The sequence below is a fragment of the Dermochelys coriacea genome, chromosome 11, assembly GCF_009764565.3.
Source record: "Dermochelys coriacea isolate rDerCor1 chromosome 11, rDerCor1.pri.v4, whole genome shotgun sequence".
Taxonomy (NCBI): Eukaryota; Metazoa; Chordata; order Testudines; family Dermochelyidae; genus Dermochelys; species Dermochelys coriacea.
The window spans coordinates 3,548,861-3,575,652 of record NC_050078.2 but is presented as its reverse complement, the minus strand read 5'-3'; positions in this window follow the sequence as shown (position 1 = coordinate 3,575,652).

Below are 26,792 nucleotides of genomic sequence, written 5' to 3'. Positions count from 1 at the left end.
ATTAAATTTAACATCCCTGTGGCAGGGAAAACACCACAGCAGCCCCACTGCAGCATTTAATTTCAGAAAGGGGAACTACACAAAAATGAGGAAGTTAGTGTGACAAAGCTCTGTCCTTGCCTTCGTGGGTCCCGCATTTTCTGGCAAATTTCGCTAGCCTCAGAGGCTCACTGTGACCCTCCACGTAACCCTTCTCTCTCTAGAGACAAGGGTCACAGTCTACTGAGCCATTTTCATCATAAGCCAGCGAGGGAGGTGAGGAGAAGTTATCCTTCCTCGCACAGTCTCTATTGTCTCCCAGTCTCAATGATTAATCAGGGGGGCAAAGGTGGGGGCAGGGAGCCCAGGCCCACCCTCTACCATAGCTGGAGCCCGGAGTAGCTGACCTTTTACAAACATGACATGTACAATTCCCTGGGCTACTTCCCCCACAGCAGCCCTCACTTCCTCAAGCTCCACTTCACCCTGACCTCAGGGCCTCCTTCCTTGTGCCTGATATGGTGTGTACTACTCAGCCTCTCCAACAACGCAGCTTCCTCCCACAGCTCCTGACATGCACCCCCACCTGACTGACTGGGAGGCTTTTAACTAGTTTCAGCCTACCCCTGATTGGCTTCAGGTGTCCCAATCAACCTAGCATTCTCCTTGCCTTCTGGAAAGTTCTTAATTGGCCCCAGGTGTCTTAATTGACCTGGAGCAGCTGACATTTCACTTATCCTGATACCAGGGATTTGTTTAGCCTAGAGCTAATATATCTATCTCCCACTATTTTTCTATAGTCATCTGGCCTTGCCCCGTCTCATTAGTTAAACAGAAATTAAAAAGTACAGCACCAAAAGTGAAATCCCTGCAAGCTGCATGGAAACTTTTTAAAGACACCATAATAGAGGCTCAACTTAAATGTATTACCAATATTAAAAAACGTAGTAAGAGAACCAAAAAAGTATCACTAAACAACAAAGTAAAACATGCAGTGAGAGGCAAAAAGGCATCCTTTAAAAAGTGGAAGTTAAATCCTATTGAGGAAAATAGAAAGGAGCATAAACTCTGGCAAGTGAATTGCAAAAATATAATTAGGAAGACCAAAAAAGAACATGAAGAACTTCTAGCCAAAGATTCAAAAAGTAATAGCAAAAAAAAAAATGTTTTAAGTACATCAGAAGCAGGAAGCCCACTAAACAACGAGTGGAGCCACTGGAAAATTGAGATGCTAAAGAAACACTCAAGGACATTAAGGCCATAGTGGAAAAACTAAATTAATTCTTTGCATCAGTCTTCATGGCTGAGCCATTATTTTTAGGTGACAAGTCTGAGAAACTGTCCCAGATTGAGCTGTCATTAGAAGAGGTTTTGGAACAAATTGATAAATTAAACAGTAATAAGTCACCGGGACCAGGGGGTATTCACCCAAGAATTCTGAAGGAACTAAAATGTGAAATTGCAGAACTATTAGCTGTGGTTTGTAATCATTTAAATCAGCTTCTGTACCAAATAACTGGAGGATAGCTAATGTGACGCCAATTTTTAAAAAGGGTTCCAGAGATGATCCCACCAATTACAGGCTGGTAAGCCTGATTTCAGTACTGGGCAAACTGATTGAAACTATAGTAAAGAACAAAATTGTCAGACAGATAGATGAACATAATTTGTTGGGGAAGAGTCAACATGCTTTTTGTAAAGGGAAATCATGACTCACCAATCTACTAGAATTCTTTGAGAGGGATCAACAAGCATGTGAACAAAGGAGATCCAGTAGATATAGTGTACTTAGATTTTCAGAAAGCCTTTGACAAGGTCCATCACCAAAGGCTCTTAAGCAAAGTAAGCTGTCATGGGATAAGAGGCAAAGTCCTCTCATGGATTGGTAACTGTTTAAAAGATAGGAAACAAAGGGTAGGAATAAATGGTCAGTTCTCAGAATGGAGAGAGGTAAATAGTGGTGTCCCCAGGGACTTGTACTGGGACTAGTACCATTCAACATATTCATAAATTATCTGGAAAAAGGGGTAAACAGTGAGGTGGCAAAATTTGCAAATGATACAAAAATACTCAAGATAGTTAAGTCCCAGGCAGACTGTGAAGAACTACAAAGGGATCTCACAAAACTGGGTGACTGGGCAACAAAATGGCAGATGAAATTCAGTGTTGATAAATGCACTGGAAAAATGCACATTGGAAAACAATCACAACTATACATGTAAAATGATGGGGTCTAAATTAGCTATTACCACTCAAGAAAGATCTTGGAGTCATTGTGGACAGTTCTCTGAAAATATCCACTCAGTGTGCAGCAGAAGTCAAAAAAGCGAACAGAATGTTGGGAACATTAGGTAAGGGATAGATAATAAGAAAGAAAATATCATAATGCCTCTATATAAATCTATTATACGCCCACATCTTGAATACTGCGTGCAGATGTGCTCACCCCATCTCAGAAAAGATATATTGGAATTGGAAAAGGTTCAGAAAACGGCAACAAAAATGATTTAGGGGTATGGAATGGCTTCTGTATGAGGCAAGATTTAAAAGATTAGGACTTTTCAGCTTGGAAAGGAGACGATTAGGGGGATATGATAGAGTTCTATAAAGTCATGACTGGTATGGAGAAAGTAAATAAGAAAGTGTTATTTACTCCTTCTCATAACACAAGATCTAGGGGTCATCAAATGAAATTAATAGGCACCAGGTTTAAGACAAACAGAAAGAAGTATTTCTTCACACAATGCCCAATCAACCTTTGGATCTCTTTGCCAGAGGATGTTGTGAAGGCCAAAACTATAACAGGGTTCAAAAAAGAACTAGATACGTTCATGGAGGATAGGTCCATCAATGGCTATTAAACAAGATGGGCAGGGATGGTACCCTTAGCCTTTGTTTGCCAGAAGCTGGGAATGGGTGACAGGGGATGGATCACTTGATGATTACCTGTTCTGTTCATTCCCTCTGGGCCACCTGGCATTGGCCACTATCAGAAGATAGGATACTGGGCTAGATGGACCTTTGGTCTGACACAGTATGGCCATTCTTATGACCTGATGGGTCAGTCGGGAATCAATTTGGAGTGGGCAAATCTACTGTGGGGGCTGCTGTGATGCAAGTAGCCAACGCAATCAAAGATCTGCTGATATCAAGGGTAATGACCCTGGGAAATGTGCAGGTCATAGTGGATGGCTTTGCTACAATGGGATTCCCTAACTGTGGTGGGGCCATAGAGGGAACCCATATCGCTATCTTGGCACTAGCGCACCAAGCCAGCGAGTACATAAACCACAAGGGGTACTTTTCAATAGTGCTGCAAGCACTGGTGGATCACAAGAGACGTTTCACCAACATCAACGTGGGATGGCCAGGAAAGGTACATGACGCTCGCATCTTCAGGAACTCTGGTCTGTTTCAAAAGCTGCAGGAAGGGGCTTTATTCTCAGACAAGAAAATAACCATTGGGGATGTTGAAATGCCTATAGTTATCCTTGGGGACCCAGCCTACCCCTTAATGCCATGAAGCCATACACTGGCAACTTGGACAGTAAAATACAGGCTGAGCAAGTGCAGAATGGTGGTAGAATGTGCATTTGGATGTTTAAAAGTGCGCTGGCACAGTTTACTGGCTCGGTTAGACCTCAGTGAAACCAATATTCCCACTGTTATTACTGCTTGCTGTGTGCTCCACAATATCTGTGAGAGTAAGGGGGAGACGTTTATGGCGGGGTGGGAGGTTGAGGAAAATCGCCTGGCTGCTGGTTATGCACAGCCAGACACCAGGGTGGTTAGAAGAGCAGAGGAGGGCATGGTGTGCATCAGAGAAGCTTTGAAAACCAGTTTCATGACTGGCCAGGCTACGGTATGAAAGTTCTGTTTGTTTCTCCTTGATGAAACCCCCCGCCCCTTGGTTCACTCTACTTCCCTGTAAGCTAACCACCCTCCCCACCTCCCTTCGATCACCGCTTGCAGAGGCAATAAAGTCATTGTTGCTTCACATTCATGCATTCTTTATTAATTCATCACACAAATAGGGGGATAATTACCAAGGTAGCCCAGGAGGGGTGGTGGAGGAGAGAAGCACCAGGATGGGTGGTGGAGGAGGGAAGGCCAAGGCCACCCAGCACTTTAAAAGTTTAAAACTTATTGAATACCAGCCTTCTGTTGCTTGGGCAATCCTCCGGGGTAGAGTGGCTGGGTGGCCGGAGGCCTCCCACCGCATTCTTGGGTGTCTGAGTGAGGAGGCTATGGAACTTGGCGAGGAGGGTGGTTGATTACATAGGGGCTGTAGCGGCGGTCTGTGCTCCTGCTGCCTTTCCTGCAGCTCAACCATACGCTGGAGCATATGAGTTTGATCCTCCAGCAGCATTGAATCCTGCCTCCTCTCATCACGCTGCCGCCACCTTTCAGCTTCAGCCCTCTCTTCAGCCCACCACTTACTCTCTTCAGCCCGCCACCTCTCCTTCTGGTCATTTTGTGCTTTCCTGTACTCTGACATTGTCTGCCTCCACGCATTCATCTGCGCTCTGTCAGTGTGCGAGGACAGCATGAGCTCAGAGAACATTTCATCGCGAGTGCGTTTTTTTCACCTTCTAATCTTCGCTAGCCTCTGGGAAGGAGAAGATCCTGTGATCCTTGAAACACATGCAGCCGGTGGAGAAAAAAAGGGACAGTGGTATTTAAAAAGACACATTTTATAGAACAATGAGTACACTCTTTCACGGTAAACCTTGCTGTTAACATTACATACATACATAGCACATGTGCTTTCGTTCCAAGGTCACATTTTGCCTCCCCCCAGCGCGTGGCTAACCCCTCCTTCCTCCCCCCTCCCTGTGGCTAACAGCGGGGAACATTTCTGTTCAGCCACAGGCAAACAGCCCAGCAGGAATGGGCACTTCTGAATGTCCCCTTAAGAAAATCACCCTATTTCAACCAGGTGACCATGAATGATATCACTCTCCTGAGGATAACACAGAGAGATAAAGAACAGATGTTGTTTGAAGGCCAGCAAACATACACTGCAATACTTTGTTCTACAATGATTTCCGAGTACGTGCTACTGGCCTGGAGTGGTAAAGTGTCCTACCATGGTGGATGAAATAAGTCTGCCCTCCCCAGAAACCTTTTGCAAAGGCTTTGGGAGTATATTCAGGAGAGCCATGAATTCCAGGGCAAATTAATCATTAAACATGCTTGCTTTTAAACCATGTATATTATTTTAAAAGGTACACTCACCAGAGGTCCCTTCTCTGGGAGGCAGCCTTGGGTGGGTTCAGGGGGTACTGGCTCTAGGTCCAGGATGAGAAACAGTTCCTGGCTGTCAGGAAAACTGGTTTCTCTGCTTGCTTGCTGTGAGCTATCTACAACCTCATCATCATCATCTTCCTCATCCCCAAAACCTGCTTCTGTGTTGCCTCCATCTCCATTGAAGGAGTCAAACAACACAGCTGGGTAGTGGTGGCTAAACCCCCTAAAATGGCATGCAGCTCATCATAGAAGCAGCATGTTTTGGGCTCTGACCCGGAGCGACCATTCGACTCTCTGGTTTTCTGGTAGGCTTGCCTCAGCTCCTTAAGTTTCATGTGGCACTGCTTTGGGTCCCTGTTATGGCCTCTGTCCTTCATGCCCTGGGAGATTTTGACAAATGTTTTGGCATTTTGAAAACTGGAACGTAGTTCTGATAGCATGGATTCCTCTCCCCATACTGCGATCAGATCCTGTACCTCCTGTTCGGTCCATGCTGGAGCTCTTTTGCGATTCTGGGACTCCATCATGGTCACCTCTGCTGATAAGCTCTGCATGGTCACCTGCAGCTTGCCATGCTGGCCAAACAGGAAATTGAAATTCAAAAGTTTGCGGGCCTTTTCCTGTCTACCTCGACAGTGCATCTGAGTTGAGAGTGCTGTCCAGAGCAGTCACAATGGAGCACTATGGGATAGCTCCCGGAGGCCAATACCATCTAATTGCATCCACAGTACCCCAAATTCAACCCAGCAAGATCGATTTCAGCACTAATCCCCTTGTCGGGGGTGGAGTAAGGAAATCGATTTTAAGAGGCCTTTAAGTCGAAAAAAAGGGCTTCGTCGTGTGGACAGGTGCAGGGTTAAATCGATTTAACGCTGCTAAATTCGACCTCAACTCCTAGTGTAGATCAGGGCTCAGAGAGGGGTCCCATAGAATGCATTAAAATGGTTTGAGTCCTTCTTAGATGGATGCAATCAAAGAATAGTGATGGGAAACTGTACCTCCACTGCTAGACCCTTCACTTCTGGAGTCCCACAAGAATGAACTCTCTTTCCAGTTCTATTTAACATCTACACACAGCCCTTAGATGAAATAGTCAGACAACTCAGACTCAGGTGCCAGCAATAAACAGATGACACACAGCTCTACCTATCCTTCACCACATAAAACCACACCACTATCACCAAGATGGCTCTTTGCTTGGAGGAGATCAGCTCATGGATGAAAAACAGCTGCTGGAAGCTGAACCCAAGCAAGACAGAGGTGATGATGTCAGGCAAAGGAAAGCACTTTGAAGAGTCTTAAGCCATGGTGCTGTCTCCTTTGGTTGAAGGCTCACACACACAATTGGTTAATTCAATCCATAACTAAGGGGTGCTCTTGGATTCTTCATCATCACTAAGTTCTCACATAGAAACATCCATGAGTAACACTTTCTATCATCTTTGCGTAGCTAAGAAACTGTCCCATCCTGACAGATGATGTTCTGGCCTCAGTTATTCATGCCTTCGTGAATGGACTAGAGCAATGCAAAATACCTGGGGATAATGGTCTCAAGTTGCAGTGGGGGAGGTCTAGATTGGCTATTAGGAAACACTGTTTCACTAGGAGGGTGGTGAAGCACTGGAAGAGGTTACCTAGGGAGGTGATGGAGGTTTTTAAGGCCCGGCTTGACAAGGCTCTGGCTGGGATGATCTAGTTGGGGATTGGTCCTGCTTTGAGCAGAGGGCGGGACTAGATGACACATGATAGCACAGGCTATCATGAGTAAATCACACCTATCCTCTGCTCTCTGCACTGGCTTCCCATAGAACTTCAAATCAGGTTCAAGATGTTGATCCTTATCTTCAAAGGTCTGGGCCAAGGATATCTATAGCTCTGGGATGAAGACCATAGTTGACAATTTCCCTCTTCTGGGACAATGGAACAATCTACTAAGGAAAAAGCTCATCTGTGCAGGTGACTGGGCTTGCTTGGGGGCCAGTCCAAGGCTGTGGAATGAAGTCCCCCAGTAACTAAGGAGCATTGCACACCTAACTTCCTTCCACTCCAAGTGCAAGGTGCATTTCAATACTTCCCGCACACACTTCTCCCTCGGGAATAGGGTGAAGGAACAAACACGTGACAGATGGTAGTCACTTTACTTAAGGCACAACTAGGAGGCAGTCAGCTACAATGAGGTTAAGCACAGTCTAAGACTCTACATAGAATAGAACAGAATGGAATGAGATGAACAAGATAATTATTGCAAAGCATCTAATGCTTGGTACAGCAAAATAAATGCCACAAAAAGCCCCATGCACTCAGCCCAGAACATCAAAGAAACAGGGGACAAGGGCAAACTAAGTAATCATCTGAAAAACAAAATTCGCAAACGAAAGAACCAAGCCCCTACAGCAGCAAACCAAAGGAAGAACTGATGCAAAATGTAAGGATGGACAAAATAAATCCCTGTAAGTCAGCAAATGGTTTTTGCTCAGTGGCATTTGGTGCAGGAAGGGGGAACCTTGGAAGCAAAGGAGGACTGAGGAGGTAGTGTTCACATCTGGATTTGGGATCTAGTGGTTGGGTTTGTGGTGCCAAGAGTGAAAGTTTTAGATTTGGTTCAATGGCTAGAGATAGCCAGAAAAAAGATTTTTCTTCCCACAAAAGAATTCAAGATTTTGAAAAAAAAATCATCCCAAATCAGGCTGAAAAGCCAAAAATTAGAATGTTTTTGCAAAATGGAATTCAGAAAAGATTGTTTCCAGTCAAATCAAAACATTCGATTTAGATAAATTCAAAATATTTTGTTTAAATTTTGACCCTAATTTACATTTTTTAATTAAAAATTTAAAAATATATATATTGGAAATCGAAAACTAAACCTTGAAATGAAAAATCAAAACTTTTCATTCTGAAAATGTCAAAATGGGCCACTTTTACATGTTCAGATGCCCCGCCCCCAATATTTTTCTAAACAAAATATCATTGAAATTGACACAATTTGGGAAAAACATTTTGGTTTCCTCAAAAGAGCATTTTTTCGACACAAAAGCTGTTTCAACGAAAAATTGTCCAACTGATTTTGTTCATGCGCCAGAATTATGAGAGGCTCCTAAAACCATTTATTCTTGTGAGATTTCAACTACACATAAAGAGCCTGATCCAACAGATTATTGGGCCTGGTCCCTCTTCACAAATTTCCTGTGAACAGACTGTGATTTTTACAGATATATTCTCCATTCAGGATTGAGGCATAGGCATTTTGTATGAATACATTTCAGTTCATGAGACACTTACGACCTGCTTTCTGAGAGCATTACATATTCATGATTTGATGTTCAAGCAATGGGATTAGTCCCTTGAGTTGCACGTTTGTGGTTCCTTACAGATGTTTCATGAGGGCTGTGAGAGCCCTTCCAGTGTGAATCTTTCTACAAACATTCAAGGGGGAGCTGTGAAATTTTGCTTGTCTTGAAGATTCCAGGTTACAGGAAAAAAAAATACCATGCTAGCATGAATGTTCGTGGAAAACTCATTTTAAAAGGTTATGAAGATCATCAAGGAGAATTTATTTTAGATTTTGCTGAACACAACACTTGCTGCTTTGTTTGCCCAGAGTTTGAACCAGAGGTTAAGGGAGTAGCGTGGCCTTGTGGATAGGATGCTGAGTGAGGGTTCAGGAAATCTGAATTGTATTCCTGACTCTGTCACTGACCTGCTGTATGACCTTGGAAAAAATCATTTAAACTCTCTGTGCCTTTGTTTCCCTTCCAACCCCTTGTCTGTCTCATCATTTGGACTGCAAGCCGTTTGGGGCAGGGAATGTCTCTTTTACATACAGTGCCTTGCACAATGAGGCTCCAATCCTGGACAACATCTCTTGGTTCAACTGTGATAACAACAACAGGTGCAGGTTTGGATCAGGTGTGCAAAGGATTTGGATGAAAGGCTCTGGTTTTGGTACAGCTGTACTCATAAGGGACAGAGTCGGCACTAGAGTAAGGACCAGATATTTGGATGCTTATCCAAAATATATTATGTTTATTTGAATTAACAAAATTAGGAGTTGCCAAAATTGGGCTGGCATCTTGTGAACACAGAAAATAAGGTGCATGGAATTGTTTTCACGTGACAAAAAGATTATTGACACTTTGGGGAAGGGGTGTTGCTTTAGCCAAACTGGGACACTCATCCCTATAATTCCATCGTCTGGGAGACAATGACTGGAACCCCATCCTCTAGAATGCATCGTCTTCTTGCTGGGCAACATTCAATTGCTTTCTCCTATCCTCTAATCTCCATACCACTAGCTATCCCCTGCTAGTCTACTCACTGATGTGGTACACTGCATGGAACTGGAGAAAGAGGGTCAGGTTTCACGAAAGATCTAGTTCAGTCTGGCACCAGGAAGTTTAGGAATGGTCGCTATAATCCAGAGTGCTAGCTCTCAAACTATAGAGCCTTGCCATGTAACACTGCCCTACGTAATGAAAGAATGTAAGAATGGCCAGACTGGGTCAGACCAAAGGTCCATCTAGCCCAGTATCCTGTCTGTGACAGTGGCCCCAGAGGGAATGAACAGGACAGGCAATCATGGAGTGATCCATCCCTTGTCATCCACTTAATAAGGATATTTAATAAGGATCTCTTACCTACAACTCTGCCTGCCTGGTACATCACCCATTGCTCATGAAAAGAAAAGGAGTACTTGTGGCACCTTAGAGACTAACAAATTTATTAGAGCATAAGCTTTCGTGAGCTACAGCTCACTTCATCGGATGCATGAAGTGAGCTGTAGCTCACGAAAGCTTATGCTCTAATAAATTTGTTAGTCTCTAAGGTGCCACAAGTACTCCTTTTGCGAATACAGACTAACACGGCTGGCTACTCTGAAACCTGTCATTGCTCATGAGACAACTAGCACTGACCCTTCAGGGTTCTGAGGCCACCACTCTAGGTTCTCCTTCCGTAATTGAAAAATGCGTTCCCCCATCACTAGTGCAGTCTTCTCACTCGCACCAAGGGGCCCAGGAGGTTCAGCACTGATGGACATGCCCACATTCACGTCACTGCACCAGTACAAACTTCCCTAGCTCACCGTGGAGCTTGGCCAGTGCGGTGGTTTGTTGTATCAGGCCAACATCAGCGTGCACTGCATCTGAACACAGGGCAGGGCAGACTGGCAGGGCCAGCCGGGATCTCAGTATCTGCCGTTCCTCTATGAGGCTGGGAAGGATGGCCCTGTGGGAATTGGCTGATACAAGCCGGAGAGCACTGAGTGACTGTGCATTAGAGAAAGAACAGGCTGTGTCTGATCCTGAAATGGGAAGTTCAACCAAACCAGATCTTGCAGTTTCAGTTACCAGCTGATGGCTCCAGGCAGGTACATAGACTGCAGCCTCCTGAAATAGCAGCAGCAACATGCCTAAGCTGAGCGGGCCTGAGTGGCATTTAGCAGTGGGGTTGCAGCGGGGCTGCCGCTAAGTGCCAAAAAGGGAAGAAAAAGAAGAAGAGACCAGATAAAAGATACCGCAGTCTGTTCCGCTCCTGCAGGGCTGAGCCCCCGCTCCAACCAGCTGCAGAGCGTATGTGAGGAGGTGAAGAATCAATGACGAGATTCAATGCATCATGAGCTGAGTCAATTCCTGTGGTTAGCCGACTCTGCCCCCCATGCACACGACTGAACCTAAAGCCCTTATGCTGTGTAGGAGCTTAAATACTTTGTCACCACCCTGATCGCTTACAAGAACATGATTATTGGCCTAACGCTTTTAATCTTCCCATTGTCTTTAGAAGCTTTTACAGTCACAAAAGATTGTCTGTCTCAAGGGCTTGCTTTCATTTGTGGCGGTGGGTGGGGATGGGTGTAGTGAGGGGAGGGACGGCAAGCTGCCAGGTTTTCAAAGGCAGTGGAAGCCATTTTACTCTGGCAGGGAGGCCATGAGTCAGCAAAGTCTCCCAAGCCACAGAATGCGCCCCTGCTTGTCTAAAATTACAAAGGCAGCATAATTGAAGCATAAGCTTAGCCCTCCGGACACTGCCCTTTTGTCTCTGCAGAATAATGATACATTGTTGAGCTCGGTCCAGTTCTTATCTCAGTAATGTGCTTTTTTGTTCTGGCAATGAGCTGACACTTGGGTAAGCTTCCCCCTGCCCCTATGCATCTTAGTCCTTACCCGCAACATCCCCAGCCTGTCCCATCCGGGGCCCCAGCCACTCAGTGCACCTATATCTGACCTGCAGCACGCCCCCTGCTACTTCTGTCCTGAACCCCAAACCCTGCTGTCTTGATCTGCAGCAGCCACCTGCTATTCCAGTCCTGGGCTGGTGCATAGCAAGGCACCTTTATCCTGACCTGCAGCACTTTCTCCTGTTCCACTGCTCAGCCTCCAGCTCAGGGCTCCTCATCCACAGTACCCATTGTTCTTCTGACACTGGGCCCTAGAGGCGCTAACTCCATGGGTGCTCTGGGGCTCAAGCACCCATGAGCCACCAGTAGGTGGCAGGAGCACATACAGGGCGCACAGTGAAACCGAAAGTGGAAAGCACCCACTGGGAAAAACAAAAGTCAGCGACTGTGCTGGGTCCCCGCCCAACAACAACCAAGTTATTTCACAGTCCTGAGCTGCTAGAAGGTTCTGCCAATACTGAGATAACTGGCTCTGCGGATATGGGGAAAGCGGTGGATGTGATATATCTTGACTTTAGCAAAGCTTTTGATATGGTCTCCCACAATATTCTTGCCAGCAAGTTAAAGAAGTATGGGCTGGATGAATGGACTATAAGGTGGATAGAAAGCTGGCTAGATTGTCGGGCTCAACCGTAGTGACCAACGGCTCGATGTCTAGTTGGTAGCCAGTCTCAGAGCAGTGCCTCAAAGGTCGGTCCTGGGGCCGGTTTTGTTCAGTATCTTCATTAATGATCTGGAGGATGGCGTGGATTACACCCTCAGCAAGTTTGCAGATGACACTAAACTGGGAGGAGTGGTAGATATGCTGGAGGATAGGGATAGGATACAGAGGACCCTAGACAATTAGAGGATTGGGCCAAAAGAAAATCTGATGAGGTTCAACAAGGACAAGTGCAGAGTCCTGCACTTAGGATGGAAGAATCCCAGGCACTGCTACTGGCTGAGGACTGAATGGCTAAGTGGAAGTTCTGCAGAAAAGGAGCCTGGGGATTACAGTGGGATGAGAAGCTGGATATGAGTCAACAGTGTCAACAGGCATATTGAGCAGGCATTAGTAGGAGCATTGCCATCAGATCGATGGAAGTGATTATTCCCCTCTATTCAGCACTGGTGAGGCCACACCTGGGAGTAATGTGTCCAGTTTTGGGGCCCCCCACTACAGAAAGGATGTGGACAAATTGGAGAAAGTCCAGCAGAGGCCAACAAAAATTATTAGGGGGCTGGGACACATGATTTACAAGGAGAGGCTGTGGGAACTGGGCTTATTTAATCTGGAGAAGAGAAGAGTGAGGGGGGATTTGATAGCAGCCTTTAACTCCTGAAGGGGGGTTCCAAAGAAGATGGAGCTCAGCTGTTCTCAGTGGTGGCAGATGACAGAACAAGGAGCAATGGTCTCAAGTTGCAGTGCGGGAGGTCTAGGTTGGATATTAGGAAAAACTATTTCACTAGCATGGTGGTGAAGCACTGGAATGGGTTACCTAGGGAGGTGGTGGAATCTCCATCCTTAGAAGTTTTAAGGTCAGGCTTGACAAAGCCCTGGTTGGATGATTTAGTTGGGATTGATCCTGCTTTGAACAGGGGGTTGGACGAATGACCTCCTGAGGTCTCTTCCAACTCTAATCTTGTATGATTCTGGTGGTTTTATGCCTGCCGCCTATCACCACCCTGCTGCTCATCTTGTTCTCTGGCATGTCAGAGACCTGAAAGAAGAGCTTTTTGTGGCTCAAAGCTTGTCTCTTTCTTGTTCCAGTAAAAAGACATGCCCTCGCCCATCTTGTCTCTCTCCTATCAGATACTCTTCTACTGGATCTTGGTGTGTTTTTTTTCCTGATGTCAGCAAGTGGACTGCTATATGATCCTAATAATTTTCAGTCACAAATGAGGAACTGAGCACAGACAAAGGGCCATGAGGATCTGAATATCGGGAAATCAAGATGGAGTTGCTTTGGCATAGCTCTGTAGCTGAAACTAGTACATTGTGTGGGTTGGTTTCGCCAGTAGATGTTCCCCATTTTCATGCGCTCTGAATTTACTTGCCAGGTTGTAGAAGAGGAAATAAAATCTGTTTATGAATTGCTTCAGGGTGGGCCAGCAATAGATTCAAGGGGTTTGTCTACACAGCAAAAAAATAGCAATGCAGCTATTTGGGCTTGGGCTGGAGTCCAGGCTCGGAGACCAGGTTTCAGAGCCTGGTCTGCAGTGCAAGCCCAAACATCTACATTGCTATTTTTAGCCCTGCAGGGCGAACTCCACAAGCCCAAGGCAATTGGCCGAGGTTCTGAGACTTGCTGCCACAGGGTCTTTCTTTGCTGTGTAGACATACGCTCAAGGGCTGACCTGAAGAGACAGCTCCCTTCAGACCAAAACAGAAAATCATCAAAGCTTTAGAAAAGGTGAAATGATGCTAAGGAAGCCCCAGTATAGATGACAGGGAGGAAACTTGTTATGTGCTTAAAGCAGGGAAATGGGAATCAAGATTTCTGGGTTCTGTTCGTAACCTTGCCACTGATTGGGGCAAATCACAGCTGGTCTCATCTTCCTGAGCTACCCAAATGAAAATGCTGCTCAATATAACAGAGGCAGAATCAGACCCTCTATATCCTTGTGCTTCAGCTCCTAATCTCTGAAGAAGGGACAGTGGATCAAACCGTCAGCTGGTATAAATGGACACAGAGACACTGACTTTGCTGGGATTTTGCCCATTCACCCTGGCCCAGCTCTGCTTGCCTATCAATGCTGTGTGTTTTGATTAACATTTGCAAAATGTTTGAGATAATGTTGGCATTATCTGCGGTGAATGCAAAGCAGGACTGCTCTCCTCACGTCAGGGTTGTCCTTTTTGCTGCTTATGCCTTCCCAGCAACTCTGGTTATTTTTTACCTCTGTCTTTTCTGTGGTTGTACAAAGGGGCTTTTACGCGGCTCAGTGGCGGGGGGCTGGGATTGAGGCCTTGATTGTTAGCACTGTCATTTGGCACGGAACATCGCTACTCCTTGGCTTCTTTCAACTACATCCAAGGGAGAAAAGGGATAAGGTGGCTCTTATTTTAAAGGTGTATGAGACCGGAGAACAAGGGTATTTGCTTCAGCCTGGGTTTTAACTCACCGCAGTAACACACTCCCGGGTGAGGAAGTAAAAGAATTTGTTGAACGATGAAAAGGCGAAATTCAATCAGCGTTGGCCAAAGGAATTTGGCCCACCGAGTGCTTTCCCGGGGCTGCTCAGTGCTCTTTCTGTAGTCACTGAACACCATTGGCAGGGATCTCCTGACGAGCTCTCTTCCTCTTCCAGGGATTATTACCCTTTCCTGATTTCATTAGAAATTATGGTGTTTATTTGTCCAGACTGGGGCAGAGGAGGAGGGGAAGGAAAGAGAAATGGTCTGATTTTACACACTAAGCAAAAGAGAAATATTTTCCCTTGCTCTCCTTTCCAAAGCTTTCCCTTAGCTTGAAGTTAACCCTTTGGGTTCCCCCCCCAGCCTCCTTAAGTGAGGACAGGGGATGGGTGGTGGAACTCAGAGCTGTCACGCCGATTAGACGCGTACTCCACTCACACTGCTGTGGACCTATGTCAGAGCCCTCTCTGCCCAGCTGCTGTTTCACAGATGACTAGATGGATCTATCCTAGAGCTATGTGATGGTTATACTGCAAGATCTTTGGGGCAGGGCCTGCCTCTCAGTATGTGACTATATGGTGCCTAGAAAATGGGCACTTGGGGTCACTAGGTCTCTGTCTTATGTAATATAAATCATACAAAGAGACATATGGGAGAAGATTATCCTCACATCTGCCCACTGCAAGTGTCTGACCCCTTCCTCTAAAACATCTGGTGCTGGCTACTGTCAGAGACAGGACACGGATTGACACAGACCTTAGACTGATCCAGTCTGGCATTTCCTAAGGACCGATGGCCCTGATCCAAAGCCCACTGAAGTCAATGATCCCATTGATCAGACCCTAATTTTCCATGCTTTGTGCCTTGTTCAGCAATAAAACAGCTGTGCACAGTGGATAGAAAATGCTCCCTAAATCAGAACTATTAACCACTCATTAACAGCCAATCACATTATGCCCACTTTGCAGAGGTATAAATGATGATAGAAGGTATGAAGCAGGGCAGATTCCAACCCTGCCTATATATGTTAAATGAAGAATTAAAGCTCACTAAGAGAAGAAAAGATTTCCCCCATAACATGCTTGTGGAGCACAACATTGATTTTATGCCACTTTTGATATTCATAAAGTAAGGTGAAAATTGAAGTATTAATAAATATATGCACTATCATTCAGTTCTAAAGGCAATTAAAATGCCAGACAAAATAACTGTAATACAAAGAAATGAATGCTCAAATGGTATTGACCAGACTGACTGTTGAATTTTGGCACTTACAGACCAATCCTGTTGCTTTCAAACATTTTTGATTTGAAAACACTCAGCTAATATCACCGGAGAGACAGATGGCTGCTTCTGGATTACCCGTGAGCATCCAATGTTGCTATACAACAGCTGAACGTAAGAAGTGGTTAGTCAACTGTTCTGTCTGCAAATGAGTGGACATACTAAATGCTCGATATGCACACTCAGTGAAGCTGACCAGAACATGAAGTTCAAAGTTGCAACAAAAATTTTTGTCTATGTTTTGATGAAAAACAGAATAAAGAAAAAAAGTTCAAGCAAATTTTAGGAAATCTGAGTTCCGCTAGCTCTAATATTTAGCCTAATTCTGAAGTGTCCCAAATGTGCCAGACTAGTGGGCTCAGACATGATTACCTCAAATCAAAGCCCTAGTATTTGCAAAATATTAACCTCCCCCGCAATCTCCCCATATTCAATTTGTTCTAGTGACGTTATATTTAATAATTACAGTGGTGAACTGCATTTTGAAAATGCTAGCTGCTGCCTTGTCTGGAAGCTGGTTGTGTATTTATTTCTATTGCAGTAATGCCTGTGAGCCACAGTCACAAATAGGGTTGGCACCTCCAAAATCCAGAATAAATCCTCCACCCACCATCCTGACTCTTCCCTTTCTGTCCCAGGTGCCCCTTCCCCCACCAGCCTGGCCTTTCCCTTTTCCTCTCAGGTGCCCTATCCCCCCTTATTCTGATCTTCTCTTCCCTCCACCAGCCCAACCTTTCCCTTCCCCTCTCAGGCACCCCTCTCCCCTGCCATCCTGACCCTCCCCTTCCCCTCTCAGGAACCATCTCCCCCCATTATCCTGTCCTTCCCCTCCCCCCCTACCATCCTGACCCTCCCCTTTCCCTAGCAGGAACCCTCTGCCCCCATTATCTTGACCTTCACATTCCCCCCCCAGTCTGACCCTCCTCTTCCCCTCTCAGGTGCCATCCCAGCAGCCTGATCCCCCCGCCCCACTCACACTGGTGGGGGTGCAGCTGGGGGGCAGGGTGGTTCAAGGTCTTCTTGCCTTTTACCTTCTATGCCCCTCACCCCTGTCCGGATGGGGACAAAGGCAGCTCCAGCCCCTGTCAAATCCAAGCAGCCGTAATGGAGAGCTTAAACTGCATTTGAATGTTTAGTCTGCAAGTGACGTTGTGTGAAGAATACCGCAGCACATCTTTACTGTGTGTTGAAGACAGTCTACGTTCTTTTCTTTTTTAGAATTAAGTTGTTGTTGCTCGGGTCCATTTGGCCTCTTTCTGGTATCAGAAGAAAAACAATTAAAAAATGCAGAATTTTGTCAACTGCCAAAGTTTCATGCACCAAGAGAGCTTCAGCTTCAACAGACCATCAGACTGGCCTGATTGGAAGGAGCGGTTTGCACATTTTCGCATTGCAGCTAAACTCCACGAAGAGAGTAGGGAAATGCAGATAAGTTCCCTAGTCTATGCCATGGGCAGGGAAGCTGAACATCTCCTTAAAGCCTTTGCTTTTGGAGAGGAAAGCCACAAAAATATGTCCATCGTGGTGCTGGCTAGTTTTGACAAGCGCCCTACACCTCAGCAGAATGTGGTTTATGAGTGAGTGTTTCAACCCGCATGTTCAAAAATGTGGGGAGTGGGTGGAATCTTTTACAAGAGGATGATGTGACATGGCCGAGAACTGTGGTTTGGAAGACAAAAACGAAGAGCACATTACAGACAGAGTAGTGATTGGCAGCTTTGACACAGGACCGTCACACAAACTGCAAAATAAAGAGAGATTTGACCCTTCACCCATGGACAGAAATGGCAAGACAATTGGAGACGATAAAAAAAAATCGAAATAGAAACCAGAGGTCGCCGGAAAGAAACCTACGGGAAGTGACTTACAAACATAGTCATGACAGAAGATATAGCACAGCTTCAAAAAGCAATTGTAATAAATCATCAAAGATATTGGGGTAAGGGCCAGGCAGAATCAAACACTTTTCAGACTACATGCATAAGATGTGGGAGGGATCACAGTCCAAAAGGTGATTGCCGAGCTAAAGGAACCAAATGCCGTAAATGCACAAAAACTGGACATTTTGCCACTGTCTGACACACAAAGGTCATCCGGGAAGAGACCACTGAGAGTTAAGAGCCATTTTTTTTCTTGAATCAATCACATGTAATGACACAGAGCCAACCTGGTAAGTGGAACAAAATATTTGTGGAATGACTGTAAATTTAAAATTGATGCAGGTGCAGGCCTTACAGTCATATCAGAAAAGACTTATCTCCATCAACCTCTCCCAGAGCTGAAACCAGCAGATTCTGTCCTAAATAGCCCTGGAGGTATTTTGAACTGCATCAGACAATTTTTCACAGCAACAACATACAAAGACAAAGGCTTTAATTTTAGTGTGCATGGGATTAAAGGATTGGAATCCTTGACAATGATTGACAATCTCCTCAATCACAATATGGTGGCGTGATGGGTCTAGTGAGAAAGGTGGAAGACGTTGATTGAATATTTGGTGATATTGCACTTTTAAAAGGAAATCCAGTAGAAATAATCTCAAGAGACAATTCTGAATCATATAATGTACATATGTCTCACAGAATTTCTATCCTGCTCCTTCATAAAGTAGAAAAGGAGTTCAAGAGAATGGAAAAGAATGCCATAATTAAGAAAAATGTCTGAGCCAACTGCACACCAATGGTGCCTGCTATAAAGAAAAATGGGAAAAACCAAATCTATGTGGCTCTTAAAGACTTAATGAAGCAGTAGTGAGAAAAATATATATATGCTCCCAATACCAGAAGACTTCCTCCCTCATGTGGCAGGGGGTACTGTATTCGCCATGCTCGGTGCCTCAAGTACTTTCTGGCAAATTCCTTTAGCCAAGGAATTATTATTCTATTAATATTAATCTACATTTACAGGTAGGCAAAGGAAGAAAAAATACTTGAGAATTCAGATCTTGATTTAATGGTAAAACCTTGACATATGATGTTGACTGTTTTTTAATGCTTAGAAAACTTAAACATTTTGAATCTCAGTATCTACAGTCATTAAATAATTATTGTCTAACACCCCCATAATTTCCTATAAATGTGAAAATTCAAATGGATAAAAATAGGGAAAAATGCTTAAAACCCGTATGTAGTGGGGCGGCTGCCGCACTCCAGTAGAACAAGGGTTAAAAGCAGCTCTGGAATCGCCTGCGGCTGGGATGCCGGAAGTGAGGGCAGCTGAGAAAGTAGCTGACCACAGGTTTGGCCAGCTCAGTTAGGGCCCAGCTGGCCCTGATAAGAGGGCTGGGGGCCAGCGGTCTCACTCTAGCCCTGGAGTGTGAAGAGCTAGCTGCCTGGGAGCAAGGTATCTGGAGCAGAGCAGAGCAGAGCAGTGCAAGTGCAAGTGCAAGTGCAAGTGCAGTGCAGTGCAGGGGAAGGGCAAAGGGAGCTGGGGAGCTCCAGCCTGTTAAATCCCCCAGGCTGCAGGCCTTCTTGAAGGCCTGTGAAAGGTACAGGGGGGCTGCAGAGGGGCAGCCTGGGGAGAGGCAGAGGCAGCTGGGCCCAACCTCCTTGCCAATGATGAGTGATAATCACCCTGCAGTCTGCCCCAGAGAGCAGAGGCTAGATGACAACTGGCAGTTGTCACTGAGGCAAGGTGGGGATAGAGGGTTGGAGGTTCCCCTGGGAGTAAGGGGGCAGAACCCTGAGGTAAAGAGGGCACCAGGGTACGGGAGGGTCACGGGGCCTGAGGCAGGTGAGCCACCGGCCAGCAGAGGGTGCTCCAAGGCTGAAAAGAGCTAATTCTCAGGCGATCAGCAGGAGGTGCCGCACCGGTGAGTCTTCGCTTTGCTACACCATATTTTTACACAACTGTGAAATTTTAAGCAGATAAAAATAATAAAAAAACACTTAAAATAAACATGGAGACTGTCAAAACTATAAAAAAATAAACAGAATTCTGCCCAGCCTTCTGATGTTCCTTCCTCTATAACATGCCACATGATCCCCAGCACAAACTTTGCAAGATCAATATATTTCCTGTGGTGAGTTTGCACTTACGAAACTCCCATAAGCTTCCTGCTCCTCCAATCTTAGATATGTGCTCCCCATAAACCTTTCTTCTAGCCCTCACTTTCCAGGTCTCATGCATACCAAAATTACTTAGTGAGCTAAGGGTTAACAATTGTGCGGTTTCCTGGCTGGATTCACTGATTTACAGTTGTTATTATTTAATCCAAACACTGAAAGGGAGGGTAAAGAACAAAAAGTATGTCAGCAAAGAAAGCCTGATCTCTCTCTGTGTTTTCTGTTCCCGGGTGACAGATACCACAGTGTAGATCAGATGGTCTAAATATTTACCTCGCCGTTTACAATGTTCAACACAAGGCAGGTGACTCAGCCGCAAACACCATTTGTGTGCACAGGGACAGTGATGAAATATACACAAAGTGCAATGTGAAAAGAGGCTGACATCATCTGCGTTTGCACAAGCCAGAAAGAAACAGAGGCTGAGCTTTGCAACCAGGAGAGACACCAGTGTCATATGCACACAGAGCTATTACACAGAGCAGTTCATCCAGTAATCCTAATGATTACGGTCTGCATTTGTTAGTAGCCTTCTTGAACAATAAGAGAGAGAGATCCTCAGCTGGTACAAATAAGTGTCACTCCATTAATGGAGGGTTACTGATTTGCATCAGCTGAAGATCTGGCCCTCTGTAGCCAGTGAATGTGTTCAAAATCCCAAAGGCAGTGAGCTGCACAGGGCATTTTGGTTGCAAATCAGACACCTTGTAGCAGCTCGGATTTTGATTGGTGACCAGTGCAGCTTTTGCCAACAATTCTCTCTTCCTTTCATTTTTTTATCCACTCCAAAATTAATGGAGTAGTGAATTTCAGTGTTTGTGAAATGGAAGGGGAATTGGAGTGAGTTAGAACAGGAGCCAGACAAATAGTTCCAAGTGAATCATTAACTGGACTAACCACACCTCTCTGCTCACCAAAGGCTGAATTTTAACCTTGCAATCATGGTCACCATGTAGTTGCATTTCCCCAGGAGCAAAGAATAATAATTGCTCCAGCCTTTTTCCTGCTTCTGGTGACTTCCCTCCTCCCTGCCAACACAGTTTTAAATGCCATTTAAAGTGCCGCTGCAATACAAGTGACACCAGTCCTTCTGCAGATCACCTTTATGTCCCAATGAAGATTCAACAACCAGAGGTGAGGCTTCGGCCCATTCACAGTCAGACACTAGAACTGGTTTAATTAAGCTGCAACCTCTCTTAGTGCCATGAATGAGTCTCAAACCAGAGTTTCCACAGTCAGTAAGGGACAATTCTACCAGTGGTGCCAAAAGGGGAGTCTCCATTTGTCTGGCTGAATTAGTAGGGATTTTTCCAACCTGATCACCACCTGAAATTGGTCTTTGCCAATCAGACTCCAATTTCTGGGATGGCCAAAATGGATGGTATGGTTTAGTTAGCTATATAACTACTGTAACTTTGTTTTTTCTGTCTTGCACATTTACATTTCTAAGTAGTCTGCTTCTGTTGCTGGGACAGCTGGCATGTGAGTTAGAAATGCTGTAGCATGCTCCAGAGGAGATACGCACACGGTGCTCTCTCCCATGGAGACTTTACTTCTGTTTGTTCTTTTTGTTGTTGTTATTGTTTTGTTGTTGTGACTCAAGAGTAAGAGTATCAACATCAAGACAAAAAGAAAAGGAGTACTTGTGGCACCTTAGAGTCTAACAAATTTGTTAGTCTCTAAGGTGCCACAAGTACTCCTTTTCTTTTTGCGAATACAGACTAACACGGCTGCTACTCTGAAACCAAACATCAAGACAGATTGTTAGGAACCAGGGCACAAACCCCCAGTTGGCTGTGAGTTCTATACTTAGATTTCACCAACCAATTATTAAGTGTGAACTCCTCAGGCACTATAACAGCCTAAACATGGAGTCACAGACAGTCTCCTTGGGTAATCCAAGCTACTGCAGCCCCCAAGTGAGCCTGCAACATTGTGATAGATGTTCCCTTACACCAAGAAGGGTCTCCCAGGCCCAAAGGACCAGTCACTTATCTAAGGGAGTCTCACACCAAAGACAACATTTGTAGCCAATCCTATAATAACCTATATAAAGATTTATGAAATAGGAAAAGGAAATGTTGTTTACAAAATTAAAGTAGATAAACATATATATATACATATACACACACAAATGAGTTACAATCTTGAGTTTCTGAAAGTAATAGAAGTTTTTTCTCTAATAAGCAAACTCTATATGTCCTTTAAGATGAACCCAGACTAAGCAACTGGGGATCTCTTGCTTATGCCTAGAAACCTTCCCTTCTACCCAGAGTCCAAATAGCAGAGAGATAACCAGTTCCTTCTTGCTAGGGATTTTTATCCTCCTATGCTCTGAGGTAAAAATTCAGCTGTTGGCTTTTGTCCTCTTTAATGTCCCACAATAGTCTATCTGATGATGATGGACCTTCCCTGTTGGGAAGGACATAACACCTTCTGTTGCAGATCAGCAGTTCGCACTAATTAATGTCTCTCTCCTGTCTGGTGATTTACACGGACACAGAGGTTCAAATACAGTTGCTCAAATATTACCTTTCAATATGGCATACAGCTGTTACAAGTAAGACTAATGCAGGCAGCCACTCACAAGCATTCAATAGAGTCTAAACACTAAACCCATCCTTGTAATTCTTAATACCTATTTTAACAATGCTAACACACAGGGGAGCCAGACTGATTCAGCTATGTATTTGTCAGTGATCAGTTGAGGCATGGGGACTTTGGCACGAGCTAGCGCCTAGTCTGCCAATGTCACAGTTGCTTCCTATAGTATAAAATAAAAGTCAATCAGATGCCCAGGGCATGGGAGGAACACACTGATCAGTGTGTGAGGGTACAGAGAAAGGAAAGGGGTTTTGATCGATAAATAACTCTGAACGCTTGGAAGACTAGGCTTCATTGGAGTAAAGCACCCTATATAAAGCACGCTCCTAAGTATTCTTGGACTCCTTTTATTAACATTGCCGTGGTAGTACTGACCATGCTGACCCAGACATAGGGATAAACTCGTCAGAGATCAGGCCATGTCTGATTATATTTGACCATATCTCCAGCAGATTTTTGTTCTTCTTCTAATCTCAAGTTATGTGACGGACGTGGCAGAAAGCCTTGTGTCATCACACTCAGTGCTGGTGTTATCGATACTCCCTGGGATACACAGGACAGGAAATACAAACACGGAACAGACTTGTTTTTAGCAGTTGTTCCCAAAAGCTGAGGAAAGATCAGAGGCAGGATCCAGCCTGTAGATGGCACTCTTCCATTCTGGGGTAAGTGCAATGATTTTTAGGGGAGTATTTTATGTATCAGAGAAAAGGGTAGGAGGGGAGAGTGGATGGGGTAAGGAAACTGACAAGGAGATGAAGAGACTGTTGCTGCTAGGGTACAGTTTCGGCAGCTTCTTCAATGAGGTTCACAAACTACGGCAAGTGGTTTATTGGTCATGTTTGTGCGGTATGGGTATTGATGTAGCACTGGGTAATCTCCCAAAGCTCTGCCCCAGCATGCATGGGACCCGTGGAAGTCTTGAGATGGGTCCTCCAGGTACTGGTCTCTATTCTGGTTATTCTGAAGTCCTATCGGGAGTTTGGAGGGGATGTCCCCAGGATATGGGCTAAATATTCCATAAGGGAGAGAATAAGAAAGCTCTCCTTCTGAACTTGGGTGAGCTCAAGGGCCAGACTCATCTGGGAGACAGGGTGTCCTAGTGGATAAAGCACAACACAGGGACTCAGGAGACCTGGCTTGTATTCCTCACTCTGCTACCAACCTGCTGGCAAGTCATTTCATCACTCAGTTTCCCTATATGTAATATGAGGATAAGGATACTGACCTCCTTCGTAAAGCATTTTGAGATCTACTGATGAAAAGCATTAGTAGTAGGTAGTATTATCATTGTGGACAAGGATCCGTTTAAATAACCATCTATCTCAGCAGTTCTCAAACTGTGGGTCAGGATCCCATTTTAATGGGGTAGCCAGGGCTAGCTTAGATTTGCTGGGGCCAGGAGCCAAAGCCTGAGGGCTTCCGCCTGGGGAGGCAGGGCTCAGGTCACAGGCCCCCTGCCTGTTGCTGAAGCCCTTGGCTTCAGCTTTGGCCCCCCTGCCCAGGATGGTCAGCTCAGGCTTCGGGGGGGGCAGCGGGGCTCAGGCGGGCTCAGGCTTCAGTTCCCCCTCCTGGGATCATATAGTAATTTTTGTTGTGAGAAGGGGGTCGCGGTGCAATGAAGTTTGAGACCCCCTGAACTATCTGAGCCAAGGCATGTTCTAACCAATCAGCCCCTTTCTATACTTACTAATGCCCGATAGATTCCACCATCACATATGGAACTAACTGGGTTTTTTATTGGCTTAGGAATGAACAAACCATGGAGACTGAACTCCCCTGTCACCCTTAGAAGTGGCCTCTTCAAAGCCAAGTTGGAATAAACCTGTGGGGTGGAGAACCCTGGGCTGCCTTCAGTCTGAGACCTTTCACTTGAGCAACAGGGTCACTTTAGGAAATGCTTCCCTCGTCGTTCAACTGCTTGGTACCAATTGGATTTTCTTTTTATGTGCTTGGTAGACACATCCACATTTTCAGGGGAGGAGGGGGGAATCCTGTGTGTAAATCCTCTGGGGAATTGTGCAAAGACTTCTTTCCAACGTCCTTCCAAAGGATGGTATGAAGGCAGGGAAATGGAAAGCAAATGGCATGAAATGTGTCCCTGAGGAGCGGTGAATATTTCTGCTGTGTCCCACCAGGGAAACGCTTAGAAATGTTGACACTTTTATTGCCTTCTCTTTTATTGTATGACACTTTTTTTTCTCATTACCTATATTTTGGTTTATACTGAATTAAACCATTTCTTAAGAGTGGAAGGCACACTCACTGAGTGCCCAGGCATGGAAACTGTGTCGAACTGGGACACTGTTGGCTGGCCGGGCCTAGGGAATATAGTACCTGACCAGAACTTCTCTCAATAGAGGGCCAAGTAGCTAGGAAAATGGCCTCCACCACAGACCAGGACCAAGACTGAACATTTCCATGGTGCTTTGCATGAGTTATTTCTTTGTGCATGCATTTTTTATAATGGATGAGCAAAACCCCACACACTGCTTAGTGTCTCGTACTTCTAATATGAGGATATGAAGGAAAGGGTGGGGACCTATGTCCCCACTGAGGGGAGATAACACCTCTTTCCATTGTCAGATGTGGCCATGCCTCAGTTTTCCTCTTGCTGTTTGGATAAACCCTCCAACTAAACCCCCCTGACCTACTACCCTTTCTGGGGTACTTTACCCAGCAGTTTGGCTCTCCCCTGAGGCCTGGAGGTGGTTTTGGGCCCTTTTCTTGAAGAGTTTCAACAGTTAATCCTATTCTCTTCGGAATTTCCCCCACAGTGAGCAAAAGGGAACTCATATAGAGCCTCTCTTCCCAGAATTCCCTGATGTCAAGGCTAGAAATCCCATGTTCGTTCTGGGCTAAACATGGAACAAGGCAGAGGCAGGCCTGTAGACTGTTTTAAAAGGCCAAAATGGCTGATTCCAAAGCAATATTCATTGACTTCAGAAATGCCTTGAGGTCTATAAGAGAGAGGCAGGCAGACAGATAGGAAAGCTGTGTGTTAGAGTGCTAGGTATTTTGGTGATGGGCACTTTGGGAATACATGTAACAACAATAATAATAATGCTGAGGTTTGATAGGAGGCTGATCCTCTTGCATATGCCAACAAAAATGCCAATTTAATATTAAAGAAGACTTTTGTCTCTGTGTCTAATCCCAGATCTGAAGAAGAGCTCTGTGGGAGTTCCACAACCACCGCTCCCAAGAGGAGGAGGAAGGTGGTGGTGGTCGGGGTCTCTCTCCTCAGGGGGACTGAGTAATCTGTCTCCCTGACTGGGAAAACCGAGAAGTCTGCCGCTTGCCAGGAGCAAGGATTCACAATGTGAAAGACTCATCAAGCCCTCGGATCGCTACCCCTTCCTGCTTCTCCACGTGGGCACCAATGATACTGCCAAGAATGACCTTGAGCGGATCACTGCAGACTACGTGGCTCTGGGAAGAAGGATAAAGGAGTTTGAGGTGCAAGTGGTCTTCTCGTCCATCCTCTCCGTGGAAGGAAAAGGCCCGAGTAGAGACCATCGAATTGTGGAAGTCAATGAATGGCTACGCAGGAGGTGTCGGAGAGAAGGCTTTGGATTCTTTGACCATGGGATGGTGTCCCAGGAAGGAGTGCTAAGCAGAGACTGGCTCTGCCTAACGAAGAGAGGGAAGAACATCTTCGCAAGCAGGCTGGCTAATTTAGTGAGGAGGGCTTTAAACTAGGTTCACCGGGGGAAGGAGACCAAAGCCCTGAGGTAAGTGGGGACATGGGATACTAGAAGGAAGCACGAGCAGGAGAGCGCGAAAGGGGAGGGCTCCTGCCTCATACTGAGAAAGCAGGACAAACAGCAAGTTATCTCAAGAGCCTATACACAAATGCAAGAAGCCTGGGAAACAAGCAGGGAGAACTGGAAGTCCTGGCACAGTCAAGGAATTATGATGTGTTTGGAATAACAGAGACTTGGTGGGATAACTCACATGACTGGAGCACTGTCATGGATGGATATAAACTGTTCAGGAAGGACAGGCAGGGCAGAAAAGGTGGGGGAGTTGCATTGTATGTAAGGGAGCAGTATGACTGCTCAGAGCTCCGGTATGAAACTGCAGAAAAACCTGAGAGTCTCTGGATTAAGTTTAGAAGCGTGAGCAACAAGGGTGATGTCGTGGTGGGAGTCTGCTATAGACCACCGGACCAGAGGGATGAGGTGGACGAGGCTTTCTTCTGGCAACTCACGGAGATCGCAGGCCCTGGTTCTTATGGGAGACTTCAGTCACCCTGATATCTGCTGGGAGAGCAATACAGCGATGCACAGACAATCTAGGAAGTTTTTGGAAAGTTTAG